At 50.7% G+C, this 18,099-nt stretch overlaps 1 long non-coding RNA gene across 1 annotated transcript; it reads left to right on the top strand.

Moving 5' to 3' along the window:
- The first annotated feature begins 4,456 nt into the window (after positions 1 to 4,456).
- Positions 4,457 to 11,630, top strand: LOC139828591 (uncharacterized). The gene is made up of 3 exons (XR_011740387.1): positions 4,457 to 5,288; positions 7,267 to 7,387; positions 11,533 to 11,630. It is a non-coding gene; the product is annotated as an uncharacterized lncRNA (long non-coding RNA).
- Positions 11,631 to 18,099: the final 6,469 nt, after the last annotated feature.

The raw sequence follows: 18,099 nt of genomic DNA, 5'->3' as shown, positions 1-18,099 counted from the left end.
CGAATCCGTGAGCGTTCGTATCTCCGGGCGTTGTAGATTGTGTTGCTTTGACCTCAGGTGCCCTCCTGGGTTGGCTTATTTGGAGTTCAGGTAAGGAGGAAAGCTGCTGCTCTGCTCTTCGAGTTCAGCTTTGGTCACAGGGGTGTTTCCTGTCTCTGTCCCAGCCACTGAGGACCCGCAGCTCCAACCAGGTCCAGGTCAAGCTCAGCCTGGGAGCTGGGTGGTGGGGAAAGGAGTTCCCATAGGCAGTGCCGGCTGTTCTCCCGCTTCTGTTTTGGGAAAAGACAGATCCCGGCAGTGCCAGCAACAGAAATGGGTGAGTTTGTGTCCAAAGCTGGGACCATGGGATGGTCAAGCATCTTCCATCTCTTTTTCAAGGCTCCAGGTGTTCCCCAAAGCCGGTGCCAGCCTGACCATGTCCCTTGCCTTCCCCGATGCCCCAGTCTTGCTGTGGGTCTGCACTGCAGGTCCTGCAGACCCAGGAGAAGGTTCAGACCCCTGGCGCTGAACCTCTTGAGCTTTGGGTGGAGCGAGGGCTTGTCTGGTGCTGAGCCGCAGCTCTGCAAGAGGCAGCATGTCATCCATCGCCCCTGTCCCTGCGCTGGGCAGAATGGGGACGGCTGGCGCCTGGGGCCTGTTCCCGGCACTGACATCTCTTGGCAGGAGGTTTCACCTCCTACATGGGCTGGAGCCATGAGAAGCCAGTGCCAGGACTCTGCCCCTGCTCAGCAGGGGTGTCCTCACCCCAGGGGGGTCCCATGGGGCACATGGGGGCAACTGGGGGCCCACGGCTGCCCAGGCGTGACTTGGCCCCCGTCGGGGATCAGGTAGCGTCTTGTGTCCAGGTGCAGGGTTGGTGCAATGTGCCTGTTCCTGCTCGGCGGGGAGCGTTGCTCACCTGCCCGGGGAGGCACGGGCGCTCGCCAAGCCTTAATCTCCATTGTTTGACAGCTGGCGCTCTGCTGACGTCAATCCCATGGCTTAGGGGGCTTTTTGGGGAGGAATGGGCAAGTCTCCGCGGATGCGTGCTTGCAGGCTGAGCACAAAAACATCGCGCTGAAACCGCAGAGGGAGAGGGGGGAGAAGAAGCAGAAGGAAGGACGAGGGGGCCTGGCTCCAGGACGCTGCCCCTCTGCCGCATGGCCCAGCCCCAGGAGCTGCTGTTTGACTCACACCTGGGTCTACCTGGTCGGGCAGCGTCCCTGATCGGGGATAAAAATGCCACCATATGCATCCAGCTTGCTGGGAAAGTGCTGCTCGATTCCCCTGCCCATACTGAAGGTCTGTACATGCCCCATAAGCATCTCGCCTGCCTTTCTGATAGCTCGCCTGTCTCCTCCAGCCAGCAGAGACTGCCAGTGTTGGCTGATAGGTGTTGTCTCTACTGCTGGGTGCCTGCTGCTCTCCTCTCATCTCAAAGCCTAGGGTAGGCTTGTGATTTTGCCCCTTCCTTTATTATAGGTCATTAAAGAAGCCATTCAGCCCTGTCCGGATTGTGCCAGCTCAGGACATCCTCATCCTGCCTCAAGGGACCATTTCAGGATGCTCCCTGGAAGCCGTGCCCAGGTCACTTGTGCCACTGGCCAACTTCTGCTCAGCTCCACTGCTTCTCTCCCAGAGAAACAGCTCTGGAAATTATTTGAGCAACACACCAGGCCTCCCATGGACTGATCTCTCCTCTGCACATCAGCAGATGTGGAGGGTGATCCACATTGTGCTCCCTGCACCTGGGGAGGCTGAGCAGAGCATCCCTTGATGCTGGTTGTAGGAATGGTCCAGCTCATATATGTCAGTCTTGCAAAGCCTGGCTTGGCTGCGGAGCCTGGGAAGGGCTCTCTGGGGAGCCTCGGCATGGAGACCGCGGCTTCCAGGCTGAGCCGCCGGCGCTTCGGCTTCGGCTGGCGACCTTAATGACACATCCTGGTGGCAATTGTTCTCCAAACCTGGAAATCCTGTCCGCTCTGACTCGCGCTCCCAAGCAGCTCGAGGTCTTTGCTCAGCGCAGTCGACCCTTCCCGCAAGGGAAACGGCTCTCACCCAGCTCTGGCACAAGCCGCTCCGCTCCCTGGGCTCGGCTGCTGGGCTGGACTGGCTTTAATGTCCTTAAATATTTTTCATTAAAAAAAAAGGCAAACTGGGGAGTGAGGAGACAAAAGAGGAGGAAGCCAGGAGCTGCCATAAGTAGCTTTGAAAGGATTCTTTTCATTTCTTTGCTTTCCTGGCTTAGAAAGCAACTTGGTGGAAACTGTCCTGAAGGTCAACTTGGGTCATACCAGGGAAGTGGAAACCCTGAATGCCATTTCAGTTCAGTGCGTAGAGCTGAACGCCCACAGCCAGGAAGGTCAAAACCCTCTAAATCTGCTGCTTTGACTCCTCAAACTAAGTTGTTTTATTTTGCCCCCCACCCCTGGATAGTGTCAAAGCATGTTAGTAGCTATCAGAGCAAAGTACTTGATATCTTAATATGCTTTTATGTTACACTTGCACCACTGTTGCTGGACTGCTTTCCTTCCTGGCTATGGATTTTTGAGGCCTTGGAAACTAAAAATTGGCTAATATCCACCAGGCAAGAGTTTTAGTCAAGTATTTGAGTTTTCGGATCTCTGGGGAAATATATTGACTATTTTTTGGTCTGGGGGAGGGGAAATAAGAGGTTGTGCCATGGTGAGTTTTTCTGGAGAAAGCTGAATTCCTCGGTGTGATTAATCAAATCCTGTAATTCAGCCCTCCCCCAACAGATGAGGCATCCAGAAGTATGCAGGGAGGTTCTCCTGCTTGAAATTCTGGCCTGGAGGGTACATTTGGGCTGTACAACCCAAGCTTTTCTTTGTAGACATAAAAACCATGCTTGATCACCAAAAAAAATTTGTTTGATCGCTTAAGAAAAACAGCACGTGAGTTCGTCGCCCTCAGAAAGAGCGTGAACCCCCAGCATCCCCTCGTGTATCGCGGTATCTTCTTGCCTGACCCCTGTGCATCATCTGGCGCTACAGGGATCCGAGGCAAACCCAATATTTCTTAGCTAATACTGCTCTGGATTTCTTAGTTTTTGAGGCAGGGTTCCCCACCCATGAACGACCACTGGGGGAGACGGTTCCTGGCGCCTTCCCCTTGTGGGCACACGAGGTGGAACAAAGAACAGATGTTTGCAGAGGACCCATTTCCAAACTGGTGTGGACATCACACCCACGCCGCGGCTGTAGCCCGGGGGATGAATGTTGCCGTGGGACAGGCTCCAGCTGCCCAGCCTAAGCTTTGGAAACCCACGGCCATCCAGAAAGCAGCTTGATGGATATCTCGGCATAATTAACAAATTGGAAGAAATTACCAGGAGCGTGCCAGAAGCTTCCCTAGCAACGAAACTGGGCAGACTTCTGGGAAGTTACGTGCGCACCTTTAGCAAGACAAGGCTTAAGGGAAGAGGAGAGGTGACGTTTTGTTTAGAAATATTAATAAAAGATGTTGTTTTCTTCTCCAGAGCTGACCTCACTGCTCTGATGACACCGGTGTCGGTAAGTGCTGGTATTTTATCCATGATTTACACGGTTTGCTCTCACCTGAAGCATCAGGGAAGCTGATACGGGGACCTGAGCGATCACGTTGACCAGACACGGCCAGCCTCATGGCACAGGAGCGATGGGTGGCAACGGGATCAGATAAGCGTTTTCAAAAGCACCCAAGTAAATGATCGGTTGGTCTGGCTTCATTTTACATCCTTTTCCCTCAGTTTGAGTGCCAGACTTGTGGGATTTGCATGCTGGGGCTGGACATGGCAATGACAGCTGGCTCCTCTTTGCCTGTCTGCAGCCTCGTGAGGCCACCATGTTACCCACGCGGGAGCTGTAGAAGCTCAGCCCAGGTCCTCCTGCTTGTCCCACCTTGTCCCACCTTGTCCCACCTTGTCCCACCTTGTCCCACCTAGTCCCACGCTCCCTTCCAAGCTGCTTCTCTTCATGGACAACCACAGGCCACGATGCTCATCCCCAGCTCCAACACTGCTGCAGTTCCTCCGTGAACTTGCATGGTCTTCTCTTGAATCCTCATGAAGCCTGTTGTTTGTTGAGAAGCGGGATCTGTGCTTCATGTTTTCTTCTTGGCTCTTCTTTTGACGCCCCCTTGAACGTTGCAGGGGGTGAGTTGCTGCTGGTGCAGCCGGGTTTGCAGAGGCTGAGTCCAGATCCTGGGCTGTTCCCTCTCCAAAACACCCCCCAGGCTGGGTTTGGGCTGAGCCTACACCTTCCCCAGGAGGGACACCAGCCTTGGCTCGATGATCGCACAGGAGGCAGAATCACTTAGTCGCTTCTACCGCTGAATAGCGGGGTCTTACCAGGATTTGGCTTTTTCTCTGAGTCATGGTGGCAGATGCCATCTCCCTGGTGGTCCCAATCCTCTCTGTGCAATTCTGGCTGCCCAAAAGCTGCACAAGATGCCCTCATAAACACAGTTTCACTGAAAACCAGGCTTCTTAATCCTTCTAATAACTAATAGCTTAGCTCGGAGCTCATCTGTTTCTCCAAACTGGTGGCTCCCTGGCTTTTGGTTTCTGAGACGTAGCCTTCCCTGTAAACTGAGGTCATCCGATAAAACCTATTGATTTAATCAAAATGACACCACTGTGGCTTATTGTTTGCATATCTACATAGTTCTTGAGTTGTTCTAGCAGAGAATGTGTTTTGGGAGGAGTTGACTGGTTCTAAAAAAGACCCCTCCCATTCACCCCCAAATCCAGCAGAAAACAATAATACAATTCTCCAAACCCTGTTTTTTCCTGACAAGGAAAAAACGCAAGGTGGAGATGAAGCTGTACCACTCACTCTACCCACTTCTTATTTTCTAAGGCCGTGAAACTGTGTGGGAAAGCAAGTTCCCTACCCCCAAAAATTGGAGGCTCAGGTTGGTTGTGCAGACTCGTTGCCAGCCTGATTTCGGTAAGTATTTCGGTGCATGAAAAGCCTTGGTGAGAAGCCTCAGCCACCGGAGTAACCGACACGAAGAGCTGCTTCTGGAAAAAGTGCTTTCTTCCTGCCTTTCCGTAGCCAACTGCAGGGTGTTCCTGGTGGAGCACAAATATTTTCGACAGGCTGAATAATTACGTTTAATTAGTTTTCATTAAGGTGATGCCAATCCACCCCTCTATTTGGAAACTCGCTTGGCTTCTGGAATGGCTTGAAAACAATGAAGCAGGGAAAATAGCCTGCTTGCACCACACTCGTTTCCATCCTCCACAGGAAAGAATGGGACCACCAGACTCCCTGCACTGCGCAGAGATTTTCCAGACTTGGCAAGGAGTGAGTTTAAAATATTCTGTCTGCAATATGTTTTCATTTTCCACCCCCCAAAAAACCCATAATGCTGGGATTGCTTCCAGGCATTCGCTTCTCAGAGGCGGCAGCATCGCAGCCTTGGTCTGTGGGCGATGTCTTCTCCTGGACCAGGTCCCTGTGGTGGCCCATGGCCATCAGGGCCACCAGTGGTGGTAGAGGAAAGGCTGGAGGAACTGCTGGGGACTCTGTGTCCCCTCCCTGCTAATTGCATGCAGATATTTCTTATCACATCCCTGTGTGTCTTCCTGGCCCTTACCTGTTGGGTGAACATCTAAAGTTGAATATTCATACCTCTCCACTCTTTATGTTTTTAACTAGAAGATGGCCATTAGCTTATTTTAGAAAGCTGAAAGCCTAGTTCTAAATGAAAAGTTGGGGTAAATTCAGGAGTGAATATACCTTGCCATACGATATGTTTGTTTCAGTAAATTTCAAAGTACGTGTATATCTTCATCTTCCATTTCTGTTTGTCATGCTGTCAGAGAACCTAGTGTATGATATGGGGCTGTCATACACTGTACTTACAAATATTTCTGATAGTATAAAATTGGTTCCAAATGAATCTCAAGTTTTGACATCAATATTTTAAATATTGGTTCAGCAAGGAGATCTCAATGGCTAGAAGTGTCTGTGCAAAGTTCAAAGGGTGAAGGAAAAGGCTCTTCACCCAGAGGTGCTGGACACTGAACAGGCTCCCAGGGAGGTGTCACGGCCCCAACGTGACAGTGTTCAAAAAGAGACTGGACAACACCCTCAGACACACGGGGTGACCTGTGGGGTTGTCACTGCAGGGACAGCAGTTGGACTCCATGAGCCTTGTGGGTCTCTTCCAACTCAGGACATTCAATGGTTCTATGAAGGATGGGGAGGTGACCTGCCCAGCAGCTCTGGCAAGCAAAACTCAAGCTCTACATGGAATGAGACTTTTGAACAGTGACTGTAATTGCCAGCTGCGTAACACAACCGAAAACACAGGGACATCCCTATCGCTCCCTCTCTACGTCAGGAGCTCACACCCTTGTCCATCCCCTGTATGTTCCCCACTTGTGGGGCTGGACCAGCTGGATGGAACACAGGCAGGATCAGGCCAGACCAGGTCCAGGGTCACGTTTCTGGATGGAATCACCAGTGTTCAGCACCGGGAGATAGGACCAGAAGGTCCTGGAGCCCCATGGCATGGAGGTGTGAGAGGTGCCCACCCCCATCACCCTACTTGTGGATGGGGCTGTCCCTTTGATCTTTGGAAGCCATCAGGTATTCTGCTGGGGACAGAAGGGATTTTCCATCTGGTATCTGTGTTACCCTGGCTGGACGTCCAGCTGGCACAGACACGACTGTGGTGGCAGATCCTTGATCCTGTCTTACTCTGCTTCTTGGCCATTGGTTTCCATCTCCATCCTCCCTCCCTGAATGTACGGCACTTGTTTCCAAATTATGTGCGCTCACGTTGGTTTCCTTAAGTTCTGCCCGCATTGTTTGTTTGTTTGTTTGTTTGTTTCTTTTAAATCTCTTTCCTGCAGTTTTCCAGCACATTCCCATTTAATTGAGGAGTTAAACTGGGGAGAGGGGCAAAATGATGCCTCTTCGGACATGCTTCTACCTGGGTGCACCTGTGGTTTGGGTATCTCTCTGCTGCAATCATGGATGTTTGCCCCATGTGCCGAGTCCTTCCCGAGGAGCACCCTTCTCATGAGTGTTTATTGCACACATGTATTGGTGAGAAAACGTAAACACAAACCCAAACCCAGCTGCACAGCTCCAGCTGTGTCTGGTCCTGGTCCAAACCCTGTCAGCAATAAGGGGAAATTCCCCCATCAGACAAACAGAGGAAACCATACCAGCATTCCAGTCATCCTTTCCAAAATGTTTTGTGATGTGGGGCACACGCCCTCTGCGAGAGCCCCACAAGTGTCCTGTTTACCTTTCTTCTTGGACTCTGCAGGAGAAGGTGGGAGACGTCCCGGCATCACCTGGCCTGAGGAGAAGGGGAATCACTCTGAGAAGGCGTGAAGTAAGACCCTGTCCTGGCACTTTGCTGAGCCGAGAAGATGCCAGCAGCACAGGTGAGGCTTTCTGGGATGGGCGTTGTGAAAGAGGGTGAGAAACATCTGAGACTTGGCACTGTGTGGTGGGGAAGGCTCTATGGTAACAAGCTGCAGTTCTCCTTTCCCGCTTCTCACCCTCTATACGTTGGGTTTACTCCGTGTCATACGATGCTGCTTCTGTGAATAGTTGTCTAGTCAGTGGGAAGGGTCTCTGTGCTGAAGGAAACATTAGCGTGTGGAACCCACCAGAGATACCTTGTGCTTCTGGCTGTGTGGAGTAGGAGAGGGGCTGGATTTGCCAGGGTATGTTGTACAACAAATGAGAAATTGCTTATAAAAGAACCTTCTCAGGTGCAAATACTGAGTACATTAAATCAAATGGCACGTACGACTCCAGGTCTTACGTCTGTGCTGTCCATGTGCAACACTCAGCAGCGCTTGCAAGACCAAGCTGTATAGCATCTTGCACACTCCTCAATCTGTCTGCAGCGACCCTGGGATGCTGTAGCTGCACCAGACTTGCCCTGTTAAGCATCATCAGACTGTCCCAAAGATAGCTGGAAGAGCACACGCTCCTGTGCGATGCCAGCCGAGCACTACGTGCCCAACACAGTTGTCCTTTCCATGCAGAAGAACTCAGGAGCACTCAGGGAGGTGGCCACAAGCTCCTGGAGGTGAATGACCCAGCGGGTGCAGGTGGGAGAAATGCAGCCACCAGCTCCATGGCTGGTGCCCAGGAGATGGGACCTCACCACAGGCACAGTGAGGGGCACAACCCAAGAGATTTGGGTACTGAAGGTGAGGTTCCCATGGCTGGTCCCTCTGGGAGAGATGTTGGCTGTTGCTCAGCACTCAACAAGTAGCTTGGCCTCTTATTTCTGGTGATGGAGGGCTACGCTGCAGAACGGGGAGTTCCAGGCCAGCTTCCATCTGGGGCTGCAGACATCAGGCTGTTTACAGAATGATTTCTCCCATTTTGGCACTGCCAGGCACTCTTGTGAAACGTCTTGGCTGAACCAAGCCTGGGCTGATCTGGTGAGGGCTGGCTCCAGGGGGCAGGGAATGGCTGGGGGCTTCTTGCCTGGGGAGCAGAGTCCTCTGCAAGGAGTCCTCCTGCCCTTCCAACACCTCTTGTGTTGATGACATGTGAAGTGGATGCCTGGTATCTTGTATCAGGGATATAATACTTATTTTCCCAAACATCTGTCTCTGGACCATTACATGGTGGACCAGGACACACCACCACCCCATGACTGCAGGACAACCTGGATACTTTGTCCATCTGGATGGTACCATCTGCTGTGCAGGGAACCTGCTGCCCGTACCCATCGCAGATGCTCATTCAATGGGTTGTGTTCCCACCAGGCTGGAACCTTCCCCCACTTTCTCCCAGATGTAATGAATTATTAAAGCCTCTCTAGTTCTTGCCTATCCCCAGATTTTATTGCACCCTTGGTGTGCCCTCTGAGAGTTTTCTTGGCTGGCAGGGCAAGTCCATAACCAGGGTGGTTGATGTCCCTGTTCTTGGGTGTTCCCCCACCTCTTGGAGGGGCAGCAGCATTCAAGGCAGGACACTGAATCCTAACCAGAGACTGTTCTTCCCAACCTGGTTCAGGCTTTGGATGATGGTCCATGTGGACAGGACCAGGAACCAGGGCCTTGGGACTGGGCTGGAGCTCAGCACCAGGGGACTGGGACCATGCGTGTGGTGGCCAGTTGATACTCCACTGACCAGAAATAGTCTCCTCTTCTCTTTCAGCAGGATGTTAATCTGTGTTTGTGCTCCCCACCAGCAGCCAGTGCCAACAACCTCTGCAGGGGTTAATTTTTCTTAATTTGGGTGAGTTGGGAGCCTGCTTCCTGCTGCTTGGATGGCCTAAGTGAGATCTACACTGCTGTTTGTAGAAGCAGAGAAGGGCTCAGCTAGTCTTAATTCCTCCTGGCATCTTCTCCTCCCACCACTGCTGCTTCATTTGTGCCTAGGCTGAGTTTAGAGTCGGTGCTGTCCATCTGAGAGCAAATCTCCTGGTGATGGAGATGGGTCTCCAGGTGCCTTTGGCCTTCTGTTGGCATTGGGAGCCGTTGGAGAGGGCAAGTTGGGTCCCTGGAAGACCCCGAAAACCAGGGCCTCTGGGGATGGGAGGAGGTATCCTCACAGCCTGAGTCATGCGAGAGAGGAACTGTTACTGGGCTCCACCTATTCCAGCTATGCTGCAGCCCCTGCCTCGCTCGGGCGAGCAGGGGACACGGCTCAAGCCCAGAGATACCGCCTATGAGCGATGAGTCAGTCATTGTCCAGAGAGTCTCTACGGGACAGACATCATGAGGTCTTCTTTCCTTGGCTGTCTTCTCAGCAACTGTGTCCTACAGCTGGCCTGGCCTCCCCTGCTTTGTTTGCTTCCTCCCGTCGCTGGAAGAGGAAGCGTCGATGGTGCCTCTCGGTCTATTCTACCTAAACTTAAACTGCTATTTTCGTGTTTGCAGTCTGACCGTGTCCTGTTTTAAATTAGGAACAAAAAAGTCACGTGAGGAAAGGTGTCGTCTGATGTTTGGTGAGACAAGCCATCGTGTGATGAAGACCTCGTGCCAGAACAGCCCCATCCCACCCTTGGTTGGTCATCCTCTCTGCAAGGGACGAGCTTTTGTTTCTTACGGCAGCTCCCCAAAGGAGCAGGGAGGAGGCAGGAGCGGGATGGGATGACCCGTTTCTCTTCCCAGTTGCGCGTTTCCAGTCAAGAGGCTCTTTGAGAAGCGTGGCTGCGCACAGATAACACAGACGGACGCGTTTCGGGAAGCGGTTCCCAGAACTGGGTTGACATTTCTCACTGCTGTGACCTGGACCAAGGGCCGTCCTTGCAAAAGAAAGAAAAGCAAAGGCCAGGGGTCAAACAACAGGAACAGGCATTGAGGAAACGATCCCTTGCTGAAATTAATGAACTTGCAAGGGTGAGATGCTGTTCGGCGTGAGTCAGAGATTTTCCTTTCACAGCGCTGAGCAGGAGGGTGTGAGGCTTCTGGCATCTCTTTGGCCTCATGGAGGAGGGAGATGAGAACTTCAGTGGTTCTTCATAGAAGGAAGGACAGCACGCAGGACAAACCCCACTCACATCATCCCAAAAGCTGTTTGTGGAGGGCTCAACAGCCGGCCCCAAAAAATGCATTGGTGTCCATGCAGACTTCCATCGTTCTTACCAGGCATTGACCAACCCTGCCAGATGAAGCTACTCCTTCTTAGCACCAGCTTCGTGTGGAAAATATGAACAAAAAATAAAGTTACACAAGCACTGTGCAATTCTAAATACCTCCTTGGCCTTTGCCATCCCACCCATGTGGTGGTGGTACATGGTCCTCCCTTCAGGTCAGGAGCTTAAGGGAGTTTCTTCTCTAAAGAAGAGCATCTCCTGCATCTCTCCTTTTGTTCCAGGTGCAGGGAAACTATTTAAAATGCCACTTGCAACCACTTCCAAGCGAGAACAGGCAGTTTACTCCCTGAGCTGTCAGGTCACTCTTGAAATCACAGAACGGTTTGGGTTGAAGGGACGTTCCCAGCTCCCCCAGTGTCCCCCCTGCCATGAGCAGGGACATCTTCACCAGCTCAGGTTGCTCAGAGCCCCGTCCAGCCTGGCCTGGGATGTCTCCAGGGATGGTTCATCCACCACCTCTCTGGCCAACCTGGGCCAGGCTCTCACCACCCTCAGGGCAACAATTCCCTCCTCAGGTCTGGCCTAAATATGATTGACTATGGGTGGTTTTCAGTGAACTGCCATTGACCACATCCTTCTACATTGGAGCATACCCCCGCTTAGGGTTCCTCAAGCTCCTAGCTCTGTGCTGAGATGTCAGAGGGCTGGAGAGGGGTCTCTGTGCGGCCAACCAGTATGGGTCCTCTTGGTGGGATCTCAGTTGTGCCTTTTGCTCTGGGGTTCAAACTTAATGGCAGGTCCTCTACCTAAGGTTCAGCCACAGCTGTCAGATACAGACTAGGAACACAATGTTCCCGATTGAAAACAATGCATTTCTAAGGTGAGAAAATTCAGCCCCATCAAGAACATGGTGTCTGCCTTGGCCAAAAGATTTCTTTCAGGTAGGAGTGGTCCATCATGGCTGTCAGAACAATTTACTCATTTCCCCATAAGAAAATAAATATTTGTCTTGTGTTTTAGGGTGAAGTTAAGCAGCATGGCAGAGGCATACCTGGCTGAGAAGTCAATCAGTCCTCCGATGGTATGGCTCTGAAGCAAGCACCAGTGAAGTGTGAAGACATGCTGTGAGTATCACCAGAGCTGACAGCTCTTCACCAGACGTGTTTATCTCTTGATGCTCAGCTTCCGCGTTTGTGTGTCAATCAATGATCGTTACTCTTCTCGGAGCACCTATAAATAGTCAAGTTTTCTCCGCTGATTATAAATCTAAGCTTGGCTGGTAGTGCTGAAACCCGTGAGGTTGTGTTGGCTGGACTCGGCCCAAGGATGCGGTGGCTGAGTCACTCCTGCCACAGCGGGACAGTGGTCCACGAGGCACGAGGTGGTCAGGGAGCAAAAGCAGTTTCTCCATCAGGCTGTTCCTGGAGGGATGTCACAGTGTGACGCACCCGCCGCAGCCGCCGTGGTTTTCAGGGAACACTTGGGGCAGCTTCTTCTCAGGGGTACTGAGAACTTCAGGCGCTGGCCAAAAACCTCGGTCGTCTGCTTAAAAAAGGAAAATGAAAGTGGGAGAGGAAGCCCTGATGGGGCTCAGATCTCTGGTTCTTCACAAACAGCAGCACGGCAAGGCTCAGGTCCACCACTTCTGCAAACCCAACTGTGACTGTTCTCCATGGGGTGACACCATGCCTGGGGGGCTGTATCCTGCTATCAACGTTCCCTCAGAGCATCCAGACCAAGAGAAGTGGTCGCTAAGGGGAGGGAAGCGTTGACTGTGGCAACAGGCTGGTTTGGAGCCCATAGCAATAGACCCCCAAGCATCTCCCCAGCCTGAGGCACCTCTGGGAGCCCCTTAGCTTGTCCTCACAAGATAAAGCAGAACAGGAAAGGAAGGATCCTGTTTCCAACCTGTTCGACTGTGAAAGCCTTTTTTTTTTGTCTTGTATTTAAAAAATAAAAAGGCACATTTTGTTTCAAACCCAAAACTTTTAGTATGTGGGGAAAAAAAAAAAAAAGACATTTCGGAATCATCAGACCGTTTTCTAAAGGAAACAGTGGCAGATTATTTCGCTCCGAAATGATTGTTTAGGAATGTGAGCTAACCCCACAGCACGAAAAAAGCCACGATGGAAAGGAAATGTTTTGAAATTGTGAGAGGGAAGTGTTGCAACTGACCTGAGATTGAAACTTCTCTTTGTTGATGAAGCTTTTCAAGAACAGGGGTTTTTTTGTCTAGACTTGGAATGAGAGAGATCTGAGGTTTATCGAGCTCTCCAGGTATGAGAAACCTGAGACTACAGCAAAGCAAGACTCAGAATCTGAATTACTTGATTTTTTGTCCCCACTTGGACTAAATGGGATCTCACTGTATATCTTACCCCTGCATTTTCATTAAAACCCATTAAAACCCATTAAAAAGGGTTTTTTCCTGAGCTGCGTCTATGGTGACTATTAGGATGGCACAAAAATAATCGCTGTTTTGTACCATGAACTTTAAGTCATTATAACTAGGCTCAAACACATCTTTATTAATCAAAATAGGAACCATTAAAATCAACACATTTTTACCAATGGCAAATCAGTTTGTTGATTCCTGTAGTATAAAAATCCGTGCTTTGGTGTTCAATGAACTCTTGGAAAGCGTTTTCTGCATCCTGCTGGTTGTGGAAGTGTTTTTGCTGCAAGAAGTTGTTGAGATGCTTCAACAAGTGGGAGTCAGTTGGCTTTTTGTTTAGCATTATTTCCATAGTCGAACATAAATATAAAATAAACAGCAAGTAGTAAGTCAGCAGCAAAAAATATCGTAAAGCGAGAAAAGCACAATAAAAAGATGTATAACACAACCACATTTATTTAAGAATGTGTTCCAATATCAAGCAGCAAATTTCAACAATGCAAAAACCACAATTCCTTTTGCACCAACCTAATTCTTGGGTTGGTCTCCATCACCCTGGATGTGATGGTCGGGTGTCTCTCCGTCCCTCTCGGTCCATCCGTGTGTGCGCTCGGTGGCTCCTTCCCTGACATGGGAGCGGCTCGAGAAGGATGGAAACTGTGATGGGATGAGTCCCATGTGCATCAGCAGAAACAAAATGTCATTTCCATTGGAAAATATTTCAAGGTGTTTCAACCTTTCAAGATGAAACAAAATCTTCCCTTGCAAAGTGTCAGTTCCAGCCATTGTTCCACTTTGACTCGACTGTTCCAAAGAAAACAAACACATTTTCACTCGACATGGCTAACGCTGATACCAGCTCAAAACCAGCCCTTCCTACCGCACAGTCGGAGTTAGGAGAGGATCTTGTGATCAAAAACCTTCTTGCTGCTTTTATTCCAGCTTCTCTGGAGTTTCCAGCACTTTTTGTAGGACGGGTGTTGCAGGTTTCCATCCTGCCCTGGGTGACGCCCAGGTCCTCTTCTTGGACTGCAGACTGAGATGGAGCCAGAGGTGCCAGCAGGAAGGTGTGGCCAAAGCTTCACCTTAATTTGGGCTTCTATCTGCTAAACGTCAACGCCAAAGTGAAGCCCATGAGAAGAGGAACCCTGCAATGGTATTTTGGTGAAGCGCATGTGGCAGCGGACTCTCCTTGGAAATGAGGATGAGGAGGGGGATGAAGAGATCTGACCTGCTCTGGGCACGTAAAAATGGTTCTGTCAAAGCACATTATCAGTAGAGCCCCACAAAACACGTGTCAGCAGGAGCTGGAGGCTGCTCAATCTCAGCGTCTTACTCACCCCCGCCTCTGCCTCGCGTCCAGCCAGAGGAGAACAGCTTTTATTGGTTTGTTATGGGTTGGCTGCTCGTTGAAATTCAGGCTGGTTTGTGTAGTGGGTTGACCCTTACACAGTGACAGCCAAACCACAGGCACATGGCCTCATAGTATCAGGGAAATTTGGAAGATTTCGAACCAAACAAGGAGTTTTTATGAAAACTCTGAGTAGTTGGAAAAAAATGAGATGATTATGCAACTTTATTGGCACTCTTGTTGCATCATCATTAAATAAGTCAATATAGAGTATAATAAAAATATTTTTCTACATATTAGCAGAGATGGAACAATTTTCCTTGCAAACACATAACTCTCATTCCGTATTTAATAGTGCCCAGAGCTTCAGGACTCACAGTGGTATGAGCACAGTCTTGTGGAACGAGATGTGCTGAATTCACTTTCTTTTATCCTCTTTTTATTGAATTTAACCTTTTTTCCAGAGGGAAGAGGACAAGGATCCAAACTTCGTGGTTTAACTGTCCTTACCACAATGTCAGGAGGGATCAGATTGGAGCCGTGATCTCTGCACAACATTTGGACCAGATCCTTTCACGTAATGGAGTAATATTCATTAAAACTTCTGAGTACTTAATTTCTTTTTTGAATTCCATTCAAATAGTGGCTCCTAGAGTCCTCTAATGTCTTTTTAGAGGTGGCAGAGCAGCTAAATGATTTCCAAGATGGTCAATGTATCCAACAAACATCAACTCTTCAAGGAGGTGAAGATTTCCACTGGGACATGACAGGTGTGGGTCTCCTCATCTCCGAAACCATGAAGCCCATCTTGGTCCTTTTGTCCCTTCACGGGGCTTTTGTGGGGACTCTGGTCATGTACATCTCTTGTTTGTGAGAGGGTAGAGACTCATCACCAGGAGTGAATAAGGTAAGAGGGTGTCTCATCGCTCGTGGTGATGCATCTCACCCATCTTCTGCCAGATTTTCCTAACAGAAGAAGGAGACTGCAATGGGAGACCTCCACCAGCTCTTCTCCTGGAGGGCATGCTATGACAGGACAAGGGGTGATGGTTTTAAACGAAAGGAGGGAGATTCAGGCTGAACATGAGGAAGAAATTGTTGCCCCTGAGGGTGGTGAGAGCCTGGCCCAGGCTGGCCAGAGAGGTGGTGGATGAACCATCCCTGGAGACATCCCAGGCCAGGCTGGACGGGGCTCTGAGCAACCTGAGCTGGTGAAGATGTCCCTGCTCATGGCAGGGGGGGCACTGGGGGAGCTGGGGAGGTCCCTTCAACACAAACTGTTCTGTGATTGTATTGATTGCACCCAACAGAGCAGTTGTTGCCTCCTTCTTCCCCATGCTGGGATGTGCCACCATCCAGCAGCCAGGCCAGGGGACATCCGTCTGGATAGGAGCCTCCTTGAGCTGCTCCGGATCCGATTTGGATACACATCTCCCTCTCAGCCCTTAGGATGGCATCTTTGTAGACCTGCTACCAAGGGTTTAACAACACACCTACGAAACAGCAGGGTTTGGTTCTGCTGGATGGAGTCCTTTTGGTGTGAAATAACAGATTTGCCCTGCAACTGATTTCAAGCCTGGCGAAGTCTCTCTCCTGACTATGTACATCCATGGAGGAACCAGGCTTAAGGAATTTTACAAAAATACTTGACTCTCTACCTTCCTAGGCTGCAGAAGTCTTGCTTAGGGGCACTGTTCCTGAAATATTTACCAACTGTGCAGCTTATTGGCAGTGGGCAGAGTTAAATTAGACTGTCTCATCATGATCACTTGAAACGATTTCAAGGAAATATAACCTGCTTTGAATGGCACAGTCAGATCCTTGTCTGCCCCATTTAATTGCTTTTACTACAGGATACTGATGCTTTAGATTGCAAATCCTTCGAGGCAAGGGCTGTCTCTTTGTTCTGGGTTTGCAGAACACATCCTGCAGTGAAGACCCAGGGCTCTGGCCTGACTACAAACATCTGGTTATCTTAAATTCTGTACCTGGGGAGTGCCAGGAGGGCTTGATGGTGGTGGATGGAGGGTGCGAAGGTTGCGGCATCTTCCCTGGCACAGCCCTGCTGGGTGCTGACCCCTGGTATTGCCCAAACCCACACGGCTCTGGGGGATGCACGTCATCTTCCACCCCTGCGGTTGCTCTGATTTATGGTGGGACAGCACTTGTTGTGCATGCAAACAACAGTAGCTGGAGGGGTGTGTGTGTGCGTAATAAATAATCTTAATTCCAATCTCCCATCTCTTCCTTCTACCAACCATCAGGGTTTCTGCTCTGCAATGTGCTGAGTGAAAGGCCCCAAGTGTGACACCTGGGGCTGGCATCCCCAGAAGCGGTTACAGACAAAGGAGAAGGCAGGAGGGGTGGCTGGCCCAACAGCGACCCACCAAAATAATCCACACGTTGGGTCATCTCCAGGTGAACTGGGGAGCCTGTGTGTGTTACAGCAGAGATTCAACTGATTGTGAAACTCAAGTGGCTCAGTTATAAACAAGACTCACTTAAAGAAGGCAGAGGAAAAGAAAGGGGCTGTTTGAGAGGTGTGACATAAAGCCTCACCAGGGCTCATTTAAAAGCATTTCTCTGCTCGCTCATAGTGCTTTTAGAAGTGGAGGAGCTCTCTGCTTTCCTCTCTGCTCTTCTAAAAGCCTCAGCCTGCCAAACTTGCAGCCTCCTGCTTGCCAGGCTCTGCAGTCACCCCTGCAAGATTTGCCTTCCAACCTATTCCTCCAGAACACACTTTTCTCCTCCTCTTACCCTGCAAGAGCTTGGATTAACTGGGTTTGCATATGGGATGCAGAGCATCACAGAGTTGCTTAATGTGTGAGTTAATCACCCGTGCAGACAAATATCCTCCGCTTCGGGTGAGCTGGTTGTGGGCTGGTTTAGTGCTGACACGCACCTCTGCCATCATCCTCAGTGTGAGTTACCTGCTGTCCCATCCCATTTGACCTCACTCCTAACCTCTGGGCATGGCTGGCTTCCCCACAGGGCTGGCAGTGGCCTCGGCCAAAGGGTGGGTAGTGTCATGTCTTTTTCTGGGACTCAGCTTGCTTGTCCCAAGAGCCCTTCTCCATTGTGGGCACAATGGTGTCCCCTCCTGAGGGCTGGATCACCTCTTTGGGTGACGGTGAGCCACGCTCTCCATCCCAGGCTGTGAGCCAGCCAAGCCTGTTCTTCAGGTATGGCTGTGTACCTCCCTCTGACCAGTATTTCTGCTCCAGATCAATTATACGTTGCTGGTAAATGAAACCCAGTCTGTCACGGGCTGTAATTTCCATCCCAACCACGGGCACTGGCAGGAGCCGCTGGTGCACGCTGCCCGTCCCATCCCCATCGGTGCCCAGCCCCAGCTGTGCCGCAGCACCGGCCCGGAGGGATAATTGGAGCTTCCAGGGGGTGGGTTTGGTGTGCTGGTCCTGCAGCCCCAGGGGCCGGCTCTGGGAACACAGAAGGGGTTTTGTTTTCCATCTGCATTCCCAGAGTGATGTTTGTACTTGCAAGTCTGAAACCCTCCAGGAGCCCCGGGGCTCCGTCTTTGCTTCCGCAGAGGCTTGTGCTGTCCCAGGACCAGGGTGCAACGGGCAAACTGGGGCTCAGGCGGCTCCAGAAAGTTTGGTTTTTGAGCTGTGCGAGGTTCCTTTCACTCCCTTCCTAATCCTGCTTGCGGCAGCAGGACACCCAGAACATCTCGAGATATAGCCTCGAGGGCTGCTGGTTTTATGAGCTGTATGTTGGGCTCTGATCCTGCCTTTGTTCCTTCTTCTCTCTTGTGAAGCCTCCACAGGTCTTCCCAACACGATTGTTTGTCCATTCTCACGTCTCCTCCCATGGCTGATGT

This window comes from Patagioenas fasciata, chromosome 9, assembly GCF_037038585.1.
Source record: "Patagioenas fasciata isolate bPatFas1 chromosome 9, bPatFas1.hap1, whole genome shotgun sequence".
NCBI lineage: Eukaryota > Metazoa > Chordata > Aves > Columbiformes > Columbidae > Patagioenas > Patagioenas fasciata.
The sequence above is the reverse complement of the archived record's forward strand: the minus strand, read 5'-3'. Positions and strand labels throughout refer to the sequence as shown.